This window comes from Cyprinus carpio, chromosome A18 (assembly GCF_018340385.1).
Source record: "Cyprinus carpio isolate SPL01 chromosome A18, ASM1834038v1, whole genome shotgun sequence".
Taxonomy (NCBI): domain Eukaryota; kingdom Metazoa; phylum Chordata; class Actinopteri; order Cypriniformes; family Cyprinidae; genus Cyprinus; species Cyprinus carpio.
This window is the reverse complement of record NC_056589.1, coordinates 10,977,351-10,985,496: the sequence shown is the minus strand read 5'-3', so window position 1 is coordinate 10,985,496 and position 8,146 is coordinate 10,977,351. Positions and strand designations below refer to the sequence as shown.

The window sequence follows — 8,146 nt, the reverse complement described above, 5'->3', positions numbered from 1 at the left end:
CTGATTAAATGGGGAAGCATCAAATAAAAACTAATACAAAATTCAAGTCCAAATTAATGTGCAACAATAACAACAGCAAATTCATTGCAATGGCGTAAAAGTGTGTGCATAGCAACAAAGAGTTTGTGGCTCACTGTCTTTTTGGTTCTGCATTTTAAAAATAATGATATTTGCTATAAAGTCTGTAATGGAAAAGCTGCGATGTTTTTGACTTCTGTGACCACTGAATGATGAAATCAGATGCGTTTTAAAAAAAATCACACTGGCTAAAAGTTTCCTCTAGAAACTTAAAGTTTCATGATTTTTTTTTTAAATGGCTCCTTATATGTTTGGAGTAATCAGGTGTTTTACAAATTTCCTTAAAGCACATAATTCACAATTAAATGTTAAGTGACTCTCATGTGAAGATAAGCACTTGATCTTAAAAGGTGAGACTTCAACCATTTTTTAAAGGAGCAGATGCAATCTGTGTAGAGGCAGGGTAGTTGGCGGTATCTTCCCTAGTAGTGGCACAATTGGTCATGTTTCAAAAGGACCTCCTGGGCAGGGTGTTCAAATCCGCATATCTTGCACTGCATCACCCTCAGAAAAAAAAAAAGAAAAAAAAAAAACAATACAGTGGTAGAACTAATTTCTTTGGGCAACAACATAAGATTTTATTTTATTTTATTTTTAACCACAAGGGATACATTAATTCATTGCTGGAGAACAATATAAAAAGAGCAACTTAAAAACTATCATAAAGCAAGCAAGTTGGTTAAACGAATATCAAATGCCAAAAAAAAAAAAAACTACTATGAATTTAAGCTTAAAATAGCTCGTAATTATTTGCATTTTTAAAACATACAGATTTAAAGTAACGTTACACTTAGCAAACATAAGCTCCACAAATACTTTGCACTGAACAAGCACATAAATGTAAAATAAGTTAAATGAAGAAAATACATCTTTGAGATGAAAACACACAAGCTTATACGGTTACATTTGTTTTACCTTTTTTTTTCTTAATACACTTATAAATTCAATTACCTTATCCAAAATTCAAAGGCACCCACACAACTGTACAAAATGAACATATTAAAAGCAATTAACAAAAACTCTACATCCTTAATCATAATCTAAATCCTTTTACTTAATATATATAAAACAGTGCTTACCTAAGTCATGACACTGTCGGGAAAAACTGCCACTGAATGACTTAAGACAGCTCGAAGACGAAGCAGGAGAAGCTGAACTGACCAACTAGCCACCTAAGCAGTTGTACAGAAGCACATATTGTGAACAAATACCATTAAGATCTTATTGTAAATTATTATCATAGCCTGTACAAAAAAAAAAACCTTGCGCTCGTCTGACCCGAGGAAACTCGCCCCTTCTCAGCTAACTCGAAGACGAAGCAGGAAAATTGAAATGACTAACTTGCCGCCACCTACACCGTTGTAAAGAATAGCATATTGTGAACAAATATCATTCAAATAATCTCGTAAATTGATACACAAAGAACCACCACTTACCGGAGTGATAACAATGACGGACCAACATGAACCGGGCGCCGCCTGAGGCAACTCTAAAACGAAAGGAAATACGGTGTACAAAAGCACATATTTAGAACAACCATAATTAAACTCTTATGGTAAATATTATATATAGAACAGCACCTATCGGAGAGATTAACTTAGACTGTCAAGAAGAAGAAAAAAATAGGCGAAGTCTGACCTGAGGTAACTCATAAGACCAGGCGGGAAAATTAAACTGACTAACTTGCCGCCACCTATGTTGTACAAAAGCACATATTGTGAACAAACTTCATTTAAATCATATCGTAAATTGATACACATAGAACTACACTTACCGGAGCTTTCAACATGACGGAATAAACAGGCCCCGCTTGAGGCAACTCGAATGAAGCGGGAGAAATGAAAATGGCGTTGTATATAAAAAAGTGATCGAACTGCGCATGCTCATCAGCCTTTGTCGGCAATACTAATAACAAACTTAAAGTTTGCTCATCAGCCTTTGTCGGCAATACTAATAACCAAACAAATTGATCTAAATTTCTATTTTACTTACTTTTCTGTGTTATCTCAACTTTTTTAATGTTAAATAGTTGAATAAACTTTAAAAAACTGAGTTTGTAAAACAAACTGTAAGTTGGATTTTTTTACAGTATTGATATCTGTCTACTTGGCTAGTTAATCCAAGCAATATAAAAATTTATACTGTTGATAAACAATATAAAAACAGACATCACATAGGGCTAAATGCGTAGCATTTTAATATAACTGTTAATGTTACGGCAGCGGGGAATTTGAACGTGCATGAGTTATTTTATTTAATGTTATTTTAATGTTTCTTTTTTTTGACCTAGAACATAGAGACACCAATTTATGTGTCTGAATTCAATCATTTAAGTGGGCTTAAATAGATCACTCTTTAAAGCAGATTTAGTTCACAAACAATTTACATTTTTGACCAAAATAAGATTTTAAGTTACAATACTTAATCCTAAAATCGACATTAGTAATTACTTTTAGCAGCATCAGTTGTGCGCATGCTCACAAGATCTCCCGGTTCTTTCTTGTGAATTCAGTTCACTGAGACTCGCACTAAACTGTTCATCTGAATCAGTGAGTTGTCGACTCGAGAACAGCTGCAATTGAATCATTCTAATTTGTGAATGAATCGCTTGGTGCGATTTGCGAAATGATTTAAAAGGTTCATTGAAAAGAATTTGGTTTGTGTCAGATGCAGATAAAGAGCCACCAGGAACAGGTTGCTGCATGTTTTGTCATGCAAGTACTACATTTAAATTTATTTAAAGCTTAAGTTGAAAATGTTTCTGAATTATTTTAATCTTTCATTCACTGTTTTCCCTTAATCTCACTCTCAATCAACTACTGCTCTCTCATTGTCTCATTTAGTCATGCAGTTCATTCACACTCTGTCACACTCTGTATCTCTGCCATCAATAAAACATAAATTTATTTTTTGTTCCACAAAAAAAAAAAAAAAAAAAAAAAATTGTGCCCTGGGAGATTTCCTGAGGTAAAAACTTGGGTTTTGTTTAGGGTTTTTAATTTTAATTGTTTTCTTTCTCAGGTAGATGCTGGAACAAAAAGCAGCCAGGCCACACAGCATCTAAAATGGAAACTTCTATTAAAGTGGCTCCGTAACATAAGAAACTTTGGACGGTGGAATGAGCAGAAGAACCAGGAGATCAGAGATCAGGCAGAGCTCTACTGGTGCCCCTTAGGGGATTGATTTATCTATAATTATCTACTTAATGTTCTGATTTAGTTATTATTGGTCATTGTTCTGTTTTATAAATCTATTCAATATATTCTACTGTTCAATAGTTTGGGTTCAGAAAGTTTTTTTAATTTAAGAAATTATTTGTATTCAGCAAGGGCGCATTAAATTGATAAAAAGCAACAGTAAAACCGTTTAAATTGTTGGACAAAAATCCTATTTTAAACAAAATTCTGCACTTTTATTCAAAGTAACATTTCAAAACAATGTGTCAATGTTTCCACATATGAAGGAGCTGTTTTTGAGATGATAAGAAATGTTTCTTAAGCACCAAAACAGCATATTTTAATAATTTCTATTGGATTGTATGACACAGAAGACTGGAGTAATGGCTGCTGAAAATTCTAATTAAACATCATAGGATTTATTATTATTATTATAATATATATATATATATATATATATATATATATATATATATATATATATATATATATATATATATATATATATATATATATATATAGTGACGACACATTAATGGGGTAGGCTATGAAGACATGACCAATTAAAGTAAGTCTCAAAATATTATCGATCAACTTATATTGACTCGATCATTATTGGCTCCTGTAGATGGACATCAGAATTTTTCTGTGCAAAGCAGGGAAAGGGAAGCTGAAAGGAAAGATGATGAGTCTGAGGGAGGTAAGACTTGATAAACAAACTACTGTTCATCCCCAGCCAGACAGGTCTCGGACATTAGAGGAAAAAGTCTCAGGAAAACCTGTCAAGAATTGCAGTGTTGCTGAGAAAAACAATTATGTGTTCTGTACTTTCAGATATGAAATTAATATTTAATTCACTAGCTCTTGTTTTGGACATTACATAAAAAGTTGGCAGCAACTATGGCCGAGATAACTATTTGCTATTATAGGCAGTTCAGTTTAATAAATATGCTCTTTATTTTGGTTGCTAACATAAAATGACTGGTTTCTTGAAATATTGTAATTGTAAATTCTTTAAAAAAGATGTGATTATTCATTGTTATCATTGTGTAATGAAGAAGAATGCAGATGTGCAAGAAAAAATGTTCTCTGCTTTTATTGTTTCCACACAGGGCCGTACCCACATAACTATCTTATATTAATTATGCTTTGGTGCTGCAAGGATAAAAACCCAAGATAACATCATCTCATCTGAGATGCCTCAGGGGTAGGGATGTGCGATATATATCATCTGAGATAATATCGTAATTGTGGTTTTAACGATGTGCAATTTGACATTATGGAGTAAACACATACAGAGTGCACGCATACATTACGTGAAGTCTAGAGTAGTGCGTGTGCGCATTTAGAGTGCGTTCTTTTACTGCATGATTCAGTCAATTGAAATGCATTTAGAATGATCACAAATTCAAGACATGGGGCAGAAAATGTAGAGGCCTATATTTATACCACTTTAGTTAATCAATTTCACACGAAGAGTGCTGTTTTTCTCCAAAAAAATTAACAAGATTGTGATATTGATATTTTACAACAGCTTAATAAACAAGAAGTTAATTAAGAGACTTACGTTTTAGACACCATATTACCTGTTTTTGCTCTATTTCGTCGACAAAAATCATTCCAAACAGCCACAGGACTGTTTTGCATCTCTGAGTAATATGATGGTGATTTCTCCTGAACGAATCAACCGTTTAAACGATTCGGTTCAATAGTAAAGACTCACTTATTAACAGTGATTTGCTGCCAAATATTGGCAGTTTTAATGTCACATTTTGACTTTTTCCCCCGATTTTTTCATGTTTTTAATCATTTCAAATTTTAGAATCAAACGTTTTATGTTTAATATATCAAAACATTATTTATACATTTGTAATTGCAGGTTAAATGCATTCATGTCCTGCATTAAACAGTGTGTAAATACATAAAAATGCCACTTCAGATGCAGCTTCTGTGTCGATTCAATTTGCTTGGTAACAGCTCAAATGTCTTATTATTCTAATTCACTGATTATATGTAAGAATTTGACTCAAAAGATAATGGACACTTCTAGAAAAATTGCCTTATAAAAGGTAAAAAATGCCCATAAAATGTAAAAATCAGTTTAAAGTTATTGGAAAAGATTACTTTCTATCGGTGTGAATGAATAAATAAATAAATAAATATAATAAATAAATAAAAAATAATACTCATGTTTAATCATTTTAGACATCGTTTTACTACCAGGATAATGATAACCGAGTTTTTTTTAAGTCATAAACATAAACAAGCTATATCTTCTCTATTTCCAGTTTGTAGCATGCACTGTATGCAAAGTAATTTAAGTTTACTTAATTCAATTGTGCAAACTCTTTGCCTTAATTCAGTTAAGTAAACTTAACTTTATTGTTTTAAGTGTAATTTAAACGGTGACCCCGGAATAAGAGAGAAACAGACTAATATTAGCTTAGATGCCATTCTTCTAATGATGTAGCAAGTACATCAGGTGTTATGGGAAGTGTTCCCGGTTCCGGTTTACCTAATTAATGCAGCCTAAAAATCCTTTAATGGATTTGGATATTAGAAGCATATTAGTGTGTTATGTGTAAGCCAGGTTAAAGAGATAGGTCTTTAATCTAGATTTAAACTGCAAGAGTGTGTCTGCTTCCCGAACAATGTTAGGTAGGCTATTCCAGAGTAAATAGGAAAAGGATCTGCCGCCCGCAGTTGACTTTGATATTCTAGGGTTTTTTCAAATTACCAGAGTTTTGAGAACGCAGCGGACGTGGAGGACTATAATGTAACAAGAGCTCGTTCAAATACTGAGGTGCTAAACCATTCAGAGCTTTATAAGTAATAAGCAAGATTTTAAAATCTATACAATGTTTGATAGGGAGCCAGTGCAGTGTTGACAGGACAGGGCTAATATTGTCATACTTCCTGGTTCTAGTAAGAACTCTAGCTGCTGCATTTTGGACTAACTGGAGTTTGTTTACTAAGCGTGCAGAACAACCACCCAATAAAGCATTACAATAATCTAACCTTGAGGTCATAAACGCATGGATTAACATTTTGCATTTGACATTGAGAGCATAGGCTGTAATTTAGATATATTTTTGAGATGGAAAAATGCAGTTTTACAAATGCTAGAAACGTGGCTTTCTAAGGAAAGATTGCTATCAAATAGCACACCTAGGTCCTAACTGATGACGAAGAATTGACAGAGCAGCCATCAAGTCTTAGACAGCTTTCTAGGTTATTACATGCAGAGCTTTTAGGTCCTATAATTAACACCTGTTTTTTCAGAATTTAGCAGTAAGAAATTACTCGTCATCCAGTTTTTATATTGAGTATGCATTCTGTTAGTTTTTCAAATTGATATGTTTCGCTGGGCTGCGAAGAAATATAAAACTGAGTATCATCAGCATAATAGTGAAAGCTAACACCATGTTTCCTGATGATATTTCCCAAGGGTAACATGTAAAGCGTGAAGAGTAAGATTTTCTCTCAAATGTTTCAGTTGTATTGAAAATTCAATATTCAATATGACCTTGGGAGATGAATGAGTGCAACTAGTGAAAGATAACTGCAGACATGGAGGAACTGTCTTTTCTTCTTCAACATATTAGTGCACTGGTGCCTCTCACTGGTTTATTAATGTCATTTGTTCCTTTGTGGCTACTTGAATATTTTAAGTAAGTGTCACTCAAAAAAGTAAGTAAATTGTTTTATTTGCCTTGAAAGTAGCTGTAACTTAATAAAACCTAGTAAGTATAACAAAGTAAGTAAAGATAACTAAATATATCTAACTGAATGATTGTTTTGCTGGATTCAGACTGAGTATAGAGGCTGGAGCCTGCAGATCTAGGCGGGGCTGCACCTGGGGCGGGGTTTAATTTGTATGATTGGTTTGTTCGTATTTTGTTTGGTTTGATTGTAAGAAATGTGTGTGTAGTTGGTGTAGGACAGAGAATGTTGATTAAAAAGCTAAAAATGATGTGCAGTTTTACAAAGCCTTTACTATAATGCAGTGTTTATTGTTAACTTGACTCACTATAATTGAATCAAGAGATGTTTACTGCAAGTTTAATCTGGACCAGTCAAATTCACAAATTAATCATTGGGACATTCAACAGCATTTAACATGAAAGTACGTGGACTTATGCATTAAAACGGTGTTTTAAAAAGACCAAACTCAGTAAGCAAATTATTGATAAAGCATTATATTCACAGACAAGCTGATACGAGCACAGAATAGAACGCAACGCGATTAATTACGCGTTAAGCATTTTCCTCCCATAACCTGCTTGTCTGTAAATAGAATGCTTTATTAAAAATGTTTTCTGAGTTAGGTCAGCTTTTTAAAACACGTTTTAATGCATTATGCCACGTTAAGCATTTTCCTTTTAGTCTAATGGTTTTCTATGGGAGGAAAACGATTAACGCGTGATTCAACGCATTGCATTTTTATTCTGGACTCATCTGCTTGTCTGTGAATATAATACTTTATTAATAATGTGTTTTTACTGTTTTTAAAACAGGACATTTCTGATAAAGACAGGTGGGCTGTGCATTTAATATACAGAGCCGTAGATCACTGACAAGCTACGTAATATCGCGTTCATTATCGCAGATGAATCGCCTTCGATAATGAACACGATATTGTATAGCTTGTCAGTGAACTACGGCTATGGCTATTAAATGATGGTAGATTTGAAAGCAGGTGATGGCGATTTAACGGTAATCAGGGAACCGGCTTTACTGACGAAATGCGCGTGACAATCGCATGCGATATATCGCCCAGCCCTAGCTGTGCTGTGATGTCCCCTGAAGAGATTAAGTGTACCAATAAAAATTACATAAATATACAAGGAACAAGGCAACAATAATAACTTACAGCAATAACCTTGACTGTA

At 33.5% G+C, this 8,146-nt stretch overlaps 1 long non-coding RNA gene across 1 annotated transcript; it reads right to left on the bottom strand.

The window, feature by feature from the left end:
• Positions 1-451: 451 nt before the first annotated feature.
• LOC122148667 lies at positions 452-1,997 on the bottom strand. The gene is made up of 5 exons (XR_006162542.1): positions 1,853-1,997; positions 1,717-1,771; positions 1,515-1,567; positions 1,158-1,250; positions 452-582 (listed from the first exon to the last, which is right to left on the bottom strand). It is a non-coding gene; the product is annotated as an uncharacterized LOC122148667 (long non-coding RNA).
• Positions 1,998-8,146: the final 6,149 nt, after the last annotated feature.